General features: G+C 42.9%; 1 pseudogene; it reads right to left on the bottom strand.

Annotated features, from left to right (window-relative positions):
- Positions 1 to 5,228: 5,228 nt before the first annotated feature.
- The window catches only part of LOC137656617 (uncharacterized), a 33,156-nt pseudogene continuing 27,018 nt past the window's right edge, over positions 5,229 to 11,366 (bottom strand).

The raw sequence follows: 11,366 nt of genomic DNA, 5'->3' as shown, positions 1-11,366 counted from the left end.
GCACTGAGGTCATTGATTAACACATCATCAATTTGAAACTACCCAAATCCTAAAAACCAATAGTAATACATTGAGAGAAACAACTTAAAAAAAAGCTTTACTCACCGTGCGTGATTATTTTTTTTTTCCTCTCTTATAACGAATTTGCACCGACCATGTTTTAACCCGAACAAGATATAAAATACAATAAAAAGCACTCGGCGGGATTTTATCGTAATCTTATATTATTATTATTATTATTATTATTATTATTATTATTATTATTATTATTATTGTTGTTGTTGTTGAAAATAATGGCTGCCACAGGTGCATAGATCTTATACTCCGTCTCCTCGGTGGCTCTAATTATCTTATTTTCAGGATTACTGCATACAGCCAGTAACTAAGCAAAATTCATTCTTCGTGGTGGGTGGTCAAATTCAGGAATACATCGCGAGTCAAGGTTTTAATGTAAAATTCACAAATCAGGTAACATTAATAATCTGGGTAAAAGAGTACAGAGAACAAGCTACGCATTTCGGGAGTGCTGTCATCCTTCCTCAGGCTTGAGTGTTGGAAATTATGAGAGCTACGTCCTTATATACGCCAAATCTGGCTTAGTCAGAGAGGCAGCGAATTTTCATTGGCAACCTTGGGCATCTTGGGCTGAGTGACTAGAATGGTTGATCCTCATTGGCTAAGCCGCTCGCCGAGAGTGGCTGTAGAACAGTCAGACGGCCTTCCCCCTCACTCATGGGTATTGAGTCACCAACTTGTCCTCTGGGAGCTGAGCTCTGGTTGATGGGAGCACTCACCGAGAGGGTATGTAGGCTTGGCAGACTATCCTGTCGCTGATCAAAGCTGTCGGGGTTGATTATGTCTTGATCAGTTGGGTTGTCCTGGTTGGATGTGTCATAGTTGGTTGAGTTACTCTTGTGTTTGTTGTTCCTTTGACAGGAGGGGAGGAGGAACATTTCCTGGGTAGTGTTGAGAGTCGGCTTTTCTCTCTGTATAAGAGGAGCTTCAAGTATACGAAGTCTCCTGCTATTTGGAGCACGGCCTATGATCTGGGTGTTCTTAATTATTTCTTCAAGTTTGATGTTGTTGTGGATGTGGAGGGCATGAGCTTTTATTGCACCTTGTTGGACATGGCAAAACAGTCTCTTTGACATACGCATGGTGGTCATTCCTATGTAACGTCCAAAGCATCCTGGAACAGGGCATAAGTAGGAATAGACCACGTTAGTCTGTCTGAGAATATCCTGAGTCGGCGGGGCTGAGTTGTTCCTCATGATGAGAGACTTCGTTTTGGTGGTTTGATGATAAATTATCAACTTGACCTTTGTGTTTTTATCCACAGGGGAGACGTGACAATTTATTATATCTCTATTGGCCTTTTCATCCTTTATAGTAAAGTTTGATGGTAGTTGTGGTGTTCACGGTCTGTTTTTCACCCTGGTAGCAGGTGTCCATGGTTAGCTTGATTTCACGACAAAGTTGTCTATTAGAGTAGCCATTGTTCACCAGGACCTGGGCGACTCGTCGAGTTTTTGGTGTGTGGCAGCCCTAGTGGAGCAGTGGGAGAGGGCTCTGCAGACGTAGGCCTTGATGGTGGAAGCTTTGTACCTGGTTGGGCATTCACTGTTTCTATTCAAGCATAACCCGAGGTTAGTGAGCTTAATGTACACACTTGTATCAAATCCTGTAGGGTTAGGAGAAATGAGAACATCTAGGAAGGGCAGCCGTCCAATTTTGCTATGTTCGACAGTAAACCTCAGGCAGCTGCTTTCCTCAAACGTCCTGCAGAGGGTCTGGTCTCAATGTCCTGGGTAGAAGCGGCCATGACGAAAGTGTCATCTATGTATCTCACGTACAAGGCTGAATGGCGTATTCATGAGAAAACCCTCTCTTCAACGACTCCCATATAAAAGTTGGCGAAGAGCACACCAAGGGGAGAGCCCATCTCTACATCATCCTCCTGTATATACATATGGCCTATGTGTGTGGTAAAAGGGGCCTTCTTAGTACATACTTCAAGCAAAGTTCGGTGGGCCTCCTCGTGGATGTTCAAAGTTGGAGTAAAAGGGTCCATGTAGACTCTCCAGGATCAAGTCGATGGTCTCTCCAACAGGTGTGTTAGTAAAAAGGGACTCCACATCCAGGGAAGCGATGGTGCCACTGGTGGAAGGTACTTTTAGCTTACTCAGGAACTCAGTAGATGAGGTGACACTGTACTCGTTTGGAACATAAGGGGTCAAGAGCCTACTGAGTCTTTTTGCCAGGTGGTAAGTCAGCGTATGACATTGGCTGATTATAGATTGGAGTGGGTTGCTCTCCTTATGAGTCTTCACATTACCATATAGGTAACCAGGGCTAAAATCTCCAGTGATAGTCTGGAAGTGGACAGCTTTTGTGGCTGCATTGATTTTTTCAACTGTCTTGTTGGCCTCTCTCTTGATCTCTTCGATGGGATTGTAGGAGAGCTTTTCTTGGACGAATCTCCCAATATCAGGTCAAGTTTGCTGTGATACTCTTCTGTATCTATCAAGATAAAGGCAGCAGTCTTGTCAGCTCTCCGCACGGTCACATGGGCCTCCTTCCTCAGCCCCCTGGCTGTCTCCCTCATGTCACTGGAGACAATGTCACTAGTGTATTGTCCACGATCCGTAAGGGCATCAGCCAAGAGCAGAGGCTGGAGGTTATCAGTTTTTTTTAAGGTCCCCTTTCTCCTGGTGACTAAGGATAGAGTCTATTAAAAGTTCAACTTCTAGCCTCTTATCTGTGGGTTTGGGGCGCGATATGAAGTGGCAGTTAAGGCCCAGCCGGAGTATTTCATCCTGAATGGTTGTAGGGGTATAGGAGGAAATTTTAATATAGTCTCGCTTGGTTTCAGGGTTACGGAGTTTGCCTCCATTAATGTCAATAAGTTTCTTGTGAATAGTCCGCAACCTCTTAGCCCAGTCACGGTCCTTGAGGGTACGGATAGGCTGGCCGGATGTTGTCTGGGTATGCCAAGCTGTTTAAGGGCAGGTGGACTACTTCTTCATGGTGGTCATCTTCGTTGTCGTTGATGGAAGCATCACTGCTAATGTTAGTATCATCAAAGGTAACAGATTCCGAACCTGATCTGCGAGGATTCCTTCTGTTGTCTTCCCATTCCTCCACAAGGCAGCTCAGGCGCTCCAAGAGATCACCCTTCACCTTATTCTTGTTACAAAGCTGTCTCTGGTAAGGGACCTACGGAAGTTACGGGTCCTTGTGTCATCTCGGGCTGAGGGGTAGTGCAGTCTGAAGTTTGTATATTACGGTAGTAGACCCTCTTTCAGGCAAGTTTTGTTGAAAATAATGGCTACCTCAGTTGCAATGTTATTTTAATCCGTCTTCTCGATGGCTCTAATTATCTTCTTTTTAGGATTACTACACATAGCTTGTAACTGAGTAAAATTCATTCTTCATGGTGGGTAGTCAAATTCAGGAATAAATGGCGAGTCAAGGTTTTAATGTAAAATTCACAAATCAGGTAACATTAACAAGGCGGGTAAATAGATATGGAAGAGTATCACAAACAACTCGTCCTGATATTGGGAGATTCATCCAAGTTTGTAAAGCTCTCCTACAACCCCATCGAAGAGATCACGAGAGAGGCCAACAGGAGAATTCAAAATATTAATGCAACCACAAACGTCGTCCACTTCCAGACCATCACTGGAGATTTTATCCTTGGTTACCTATATGGTAATGTGAAGACTTATAAGAACGGCAACCCACTCCGACCTATAATCAGCCAGTGTCCGACGCCCACCTACCACCTGGCAAAAAGACTCGACAGCCTCTTGACCCTTATGTTCCGAACGAGTACAGTGTCGCCTCATCTACTGAGTTCATGAGCAAGCTAAAAGGATCCCCACCAGTTGCAACATTGCTTCCCTTGATCTAGAGTCCCTTTTTACTAATGTACCTGTTGGAGAGACCATCGACTTGATCCTGGAGAGAGTCTACAGGGACCCTTCTACTCTAACTCTGAACATCCTCGAGGAGGCCCTCCAAACTCTACTTGAAGTATGAACCAAGAAGGCCCCTTTTACCACACACAGGGGCCAAACGTATATACAGAAGGATGGTGTAGCGATGGGCTCTCCCCTTGGCGTGCTCTTCTCCAACTTTTATATGGGAGTCGTTGAAGAGAGGGTTTTCTCACGAATACACCACCAGACGAGTACGGAAGATACATAGATGACACTTTTGTCATGGCCCCTTCTACTGCCGAACATAGTAAAGATGGATGGCTGCCCTTCCTAGATATTCTCATTTCACCTAACCCCAGAGGATTTGATACTATTGTGTACATTAAGCCCACTAACCTCGGGTTATGCTTGAATGGAGACAGTGAATGCCCTACCAGGTACAAGGCTTCCACCATAAAGGCCTACGTCTGCAGAGCCCTCACCCACTGCTCCTCTTTGGTTGCCAGACACCAAGAACTCGACCGAGTCGCCCAGGTCCTCGTGAACAATGGCTACTCTAAAAGACAAGTTAGCCATGAAATCAAGCTAGCCATGGACACCTGTTACCAGGGTGAACACCAGACCGTGAACAACACAACTACCATCAACCTTTACTATAAAGGGTTCATGCATCTTGATTATCAAAAGGGTGATAAGGCCTTTAGAGACATAATGAAGAGTCACGTCTCCCCTGTGGAAAAAACACATAGGTTAAGTTGACAATTTATCATCAAACCAACAAAACGAAGTCTCTCATCATGAGGAACAACTCAGCCCCGCCGACTCAAGGTATTCTCAGACAGACTAACGTATAAGACCAATGCAACTGAGGCAGCCATTATTTTAAACAAAACTTGCCAGAAAAAGGGTCTACTACCGAAATATTATTATTATTATTATTATTATCATTATTATTATTATTATTATTATTATTATTATTATTATTATTATTATATATATGACGATGATTATAATATTACTGAATATAAAGATAGTGGGAATGTATCAAATTATATTGGACTATGAATGTCCGGGCTATAGTAATAAATAAATCCATTACATAATTTCCAAAAGTACCACCACAGTTCACTTAGTTTTAGTTTTTATTACAAACATTAAGGTTAGTCATTATTTAAAAACAGCTTTAATTTTTATGCTTTAATATATATTAGTGAATACATTATCGAGATTAGTAAAGAGTTCAATATTTAGTAAACGCCAGACTTCCAGTATTCCAGATGAACTTTAACCAAAGAACCAGAAGTAGGTATTTGTTAACCCAGTTGGAACCGTGAGTGTCGTGTTGAAACAATTTGACATAAGGGAGTGAAGGATACATTTCAGGAAGGTGACGGACACTTGTCTCTTCGAGACTTCGACCTCACTTTCCTCATTCTTGACCAATTTATACACTGAAAGATCCCTACAGAAGTTGGTCAGCTCCTCCCCAATCTCCTCCACGGGATTGTCCAGGGAAACAGCCAACAAGTTCATGTTGCCAGCGGATATAGGGAGAGTGACTCGTTGATGATCTTGGATGAAAGAAGCCTGCTCCTCGATTGATGTCACCAAGAGGCGGACGGAGCAGCCTTCTTGAGATTCTACGTGAGATGCGGCAAATCCCTTTATTAAAGAGTTATTGGGATTCAGGTGACTGTACACTCATAATCTTAAAATCATTTACCGTATTATTATCATCAGTATCCGTCGCAAACATAGTTAGAAAAGCAGGATCTACAACCCTAAGGGTTCACACAGATAGGACCCTGACGAAGAAAGTAAATAAACATTCAAGGAGTGAGTTGTATTTAAAACATAATACAAATAAAATCATAAGACATTTGAAAAGCCGCTACAAGATTAATATTTTATTTTTATAATTATATGGCGACAGTGTGTTGAGTAAATAATAACTAGGAAGAATGAATACTCACAGTGTTGTAATCCTCAATTGTGCTAACGTCCTCAAAATCATCACCATCTTTCATGTGGGAGTGAATGAGCTTCGATTCTAAAGGGTACCTGACACTTGCACGCATTCGTGGCACGCAATGGCACGCATTGATGCGCGAACTCGCGTGAACGAGTCGTGAAAATGTCGAGAACAGTGCGGGAACGATGCGTGGCATGCGTGACATGCGTGCCCAGAACTTTGAAATGTTTAAAGTTTGTGGCACGCATTGGCACGCCAAAAATAGTCGTGAAATAGTCGTGAACGATGCGCGAACTGGAGTGAACTGGAGTGAATCGTGCGGGACAATGCGTGCCAGTGCATACCAATGCGTGCCATGCTTCGCATTCCACGCACTGTTCACGCATCGTGCATGCCAGTTCACGACATGTTCGCACATCGCAGCCTTCCCACTGACATTGTCACTCATTGTACTCCCGCATTTTCTCGCACTGTTCACGCATCGTTCATGCCACTTCCTGCATCGTTCACTCCAGTTCACGCCAGTTCCCGCATCGTTCACGCCAGCTCCCGCATCGTTCACTCCAGTTCACGCCAGTTCCCGCATCGTTCACTCCAGTTCACTCCAGTTCCCGCAGGTTCATGCCAGGTCCCGCATGGTTCACGCTAGTGCACGCCTACTCCGCCAGTGGAGCTCTCCTGGGATTAGGGGGTGTATAAATTGAGGTCCGAGGACACTCCTAGCCATTCCAAAGCTCGCCAGCGAAGAGACAACATGCCGAAAGGTAGACAGCCAAAGGGAAGGGGGAGGAAAATGGACGTGATAGAGGAGACAGCTGATCGAGATTCTCCTCATTCATCATTTTCAAGTCTCGATTTGGTCATCCCGGAGACACAGCAGGATACAAGCCAGAGCCAGGTATCCAGTGATGATGAACTAAAGAAGAAGTGGGTTCGGGTGTCTAAGAAGGACATCCCTGACTACCAGTGGACAGAAGAGAGGGAGACTACGTTGGCCGACCTTGTCAAGGAGAACCCCATGCTCTTTGACAAGAAACATAAGGAGTGGATCAACAAGGTTTTGAAGAACAGTAGGTGGGAAGATATAGGAAGGCAGCTGGATCCTCCTGCCACTGGTGCCCAATGCAAAAAGCGATACAAGAACTTGAGGATGAGGGTTGGCAAGATTATGAAAAAGGAGAAAAAGAGTGGAGCTGGCCAGGCCCAAAGGACTGGCCGTGATGACTTCCTCATGGACACTTAGTCGTTCCTCGTTCAGCACATCGTCCGGGAAGAGATAGTCTCTAGTGAGCAGTTTCGTGGCTCCAAAAGGAGGTGCAGAGACAGTCAGCGATGTCGACGATGATGTGAGGTCGACAGGTTCTCACAGCCATGCATCTACCAGCACCAGGAAGGACAAGGGGAAGGGGAAGGGGTCCAGCCGAACACTTGACACCACTCACAGCGACACCTGTGTGTCGGAGAAGGATTTTAGCAATATATTGAGGAATGTGAGTATTCATTGTTTTTGACATATGCAATCTGTTGCATTAAAATGCTGTACTAAATTGTTACAATGTTATATATATATATATATATATATATATATATATATATATATATATATATATATATATATATATATATATATATAATATTTTTATAATATTTTTTATGTTTCAGCTTATGTCGAAAGCAGATTCAGTCGCCCCCACGTTCATGGGCCAGCACAAGATTGTGCACGATTTTGCGTGCCTGCTGGAAGGCTACATGCGTGCCATCCCAGTACACCGATGGCACGAATTCCAGATAGAGTGCCTCAATCTTGCACACCGCTACAGGGACGAGAGTCAGGTCTTCCAGCAGGCACAGCAACAACCATTAGTGACCTGGGCAGGCCCAGAGCAGCAGCAACCTTGGAAGCCCCCTCATCAGCAGCAACCTTGGCAACCCCCTCAGCAGCAGCAACCTTGGCAGCCCCCTCAGCAGCAGCAACCTTGGCAGCCCCCTCAGCGGCAGCAACCTTGGCAGTCCCCTCAACCAGGACCCTCGCAGGCACAGCCAGAGCAGCAGCAGCAGCATCGTCCAGCCAGTCATAATTGGATGCCGCATTCAGGCCCTTCTTCCTTGCCCCGTACCACGGAGTGGCACTCAGGGATGCCAACTCTACTGTCATCCACCCCTGTCCAGGTGACTTCACCATCAGCGTCAGTGTCGTCACCCACCCTTGTCCAGGCTCCTTCACCATCACCTTCATTAACGTCGCTGTCGTCATTCAAGACTCCATTGACCTTCCCTGTCCTGACCCCGGGGACCATCGACAGCAACCTAGATGAGGCAAGGACACCCTCACCCCTCTACTCGTCCAAGAAACTTGACACCCCACCAGTCAAGGACAAAGAAAATTTGAAGACTTTTAAATATTTGTACATAAATGAAGTGTGATACTTGTACATATATGTTGTTTTAATGTAAATAAAATATTTATATATTTTCAAACACTTATTTTTGTCTATTACCTTGAAATACAAAGAAAGAAACAGTAAAGTAAAAAATAATAAAAGGGAAGAAAAATAAACCCCTCCCAAAATTTTATATTTGCTGTTTGAATGTGAAAAAAAAATGATATCTTATTTCAAACTATTTCTATAACTTTATAATGAAGAGAAACAAAAAGGAAACGAAAAAATTAATGAAAAGGAAAGAAAAATAAACCTAATATATTTTTATATTTGCTGTTTTAATGTGAATAAAAATTGATATCTTATTTCAAACTATTTCCATAACTTTATAATGAAGAGAAACAAAAAGGAAACGAAAAAATTAATGAAAAGGAAAGAAAAATAAACCTAATATATTTTTATATTTGCTGTTTTAATATGAATAAAAATTGATATCTTATTTCAAACTATTTCTATAACTTTATAATGAAGAGAAACGAAAAGGAAACGAAAAAATTATTGAAAAGGAAAGAAAAATAAACCTAATAAATTTTTATATTTGCTGTTTTAATGTGAAAAAAATGACATCTTATTTCAAACTATTTCTATAACTTTATAATGAAGAGAAACAAAAAGGAAACGAAAAAAATTATGAAAAGGAAAGAAAAATATAAACATAATAATTGTTTATATTTGCTGTTTGAATGTAAAAATAAAAAGATGTCTTATTTCTCATGCACACACTTATTTTCCTTTATTACCAATCAAGAGCCAAAACTTTTGTTTTGAATAAAAATGAACTGAAAAATAAACCCAAGAAATTTTAAAGTTTGCTGTTTGAATGTGAAAATAAAATGATATTTTATTTCATCAACATACTTATTTTTCTTTATTACCTAAAAATGAAGAGCAAAACAAATTTTGTCTGTTTGCTGTTTTAATGTAAAAATAAAATGATTTCTTATTTCAACACACTTTTTTCTCTATTACCTTAAAATCAACAGCCTAAAAACTTTTCATGTTTGCTGCTTTTAATGTTAAAATAAAATGCTTTCTTAATACTTGTACATATCTTATGTCTCCTATTTATATGTAAATCAAATGCTTTCTTATTGAAACAAAAATAAAGGGCAACAAAAAATACAAACGAAAAAGATACGTTTCTTTTATTAACAAAATGGAACAACTATACAGCTCATGGAGGTACTACAATTTTTTTCTTGCCAAGGGACAGCAAGAGCAGGGGACATGTAGAAATGTGAAAGGTAGTCTCGCAGATCCTTTGCATCCTTCTGGATATGATGGCCGGGTACAGTCATCAGCCCCTGCAGGTTTTGCTCATTCCTCCATGCACAAGGCATCAGAGCATGTGTGTCCGGATCTTCGTAGTCCACTTCTGACAACGCACTTGGGTATTTGATGAGGACGAGGTTGTGCAGGACACAGGCACACATGGTGATCAGGTTGATGGTGTTGGGCTTCTGCTGCATCGTCGTTAAGAAGCAACGGAACCTTTGACTTAAAATTCCAAAGGCATTCTCAACGACACGTCGGGCACGAAACAACCTGTAGCTATATATGCATTCTCGTAGGACTTGTGACCGATGGGAGAATGGTTTCATCATCCAGGCTCGGAGAGCAAAGGCGTCATCCCCAACGAAGTGATAGGGCACTGGGTGGTCATTATTAGGGATTGGTTCTGGTTGAGGCACTCCAGCTCTGTTGTCCTCTACAGCATCATGCAGAGAACAGTTGCTCCATGTTCCTCCATCCGACGCACCACCCTCTGCCACAACATCCACATAGAGGAACTTGTAGAAAGCATCTGCCACTGCCATCAGTACAATGCTATGGAAGCCCTTGTAATTGTAGTAGTAAGAGCCAGCATTACGGGACATTTTTATGGCAATGTGCTTTCCGTCCACAGCTCCCAGACAGTTGTGGTAATCCCATCTGGAGCTGAATCTGGCAGCAACTTCCTTCCAGGCCTCTTCAGTTTTTGGGCAATGCAGCACTTCGTCCTCGTAGGCCGCGATGATGGCTTTACACACCTCGGGTATTAACTTGCTGATGGTACTTGCTTCAACCCTGAAGCTGTACTGCAGACTTTGATAGGAATTTCCAGTGGCTAAAAAGTGGAGGGTGACAGCAAGCTTGAGTCCAACTTGAAGTGGTTCCCTCATGAAGGTGGACTGCTTCAGGAGGTGTGGGGTTAACTTCTCAACCATCTCTTGAAACAGGTCAGGTGTGATTCTGAGGTAATTTTTGTAGCCCCTTGGATCTTCCTTGTTGAGTTCAGTCAATAGACTGTCATAGTGTCCAAACGACTGCCTTCTGGTTAACCATTCCCTGACCCACACTTTCCTTTGTATCTTTCTTCGAGGTAGGGTTGGCTTTTGTTTCTCTTTTTCCTTTGCCAGCCTTTTCTGATGCACTCCAACAAATGCTACAGCAGCTGCCAGGTATAGGTATCTTCTCCTCAATGCAATGGTGTCTCTGACAGAAAGCATTGTTGTCTCGTCCGATGCCCATCCAAGAATGTCCTCGGGTTGGAGAAGCCCCGTTTTTATATGGAGTGGCCAATTCGTGAACTGGCATGAACGATGCGTGAACGATGTGGAATGATGCGGAAAGATGAGTGAACGTGTCGTGAACTTCTCGTGAACTAGGCGTGCCAATTCGTGCCATGGCGTGAACGTCGCGTGAACTTGTCGTGAACTATGCGTGAACGTGTCGTGAACTGGTCGTGAACAGTGCGGGAAAAAACCCAGTGTGGCACGCACTGGCACGCATCAATGCGTGCCAGTGCGTGGCAAAAATGCGCGCAAGTGCCAGGCAGGCTTAAGTCTACATCGATGACCATACAGGTGTTAGAACTCTCTTTCATTTCGTAATGCACAGTATAGTCCTGAAACGGCCGTTATTAGTTTTACTATCCATTGCATGTAAACAATCAATTAGAACTTATGAATGCAGATAAATTTTGTTTAGCTCATCTTCTAAATCCAGTTATTATTATTGGCATCATCA

The sequence above is a fragment of the Palaemon carinicauda genome, chromosome 17 (genome assembly GCF_036898095.1).
Source record: "Palaemon carinicauda isolate YSFRI2023 chromosome 17, ASM3689809v2, whole genome shotgun sequence".
Taxonomy (NCBI): Eukaryota; Metazoa; Arthropoda; class Malacostraca; order Decapoda; family Palaemonidae; genus Palaemon; species Palaemon carinicauda.
Note: the sequence above shows the minus strand (reverse complement) of the source record. Positions and strands in the feature narration are given on the sequence as shown.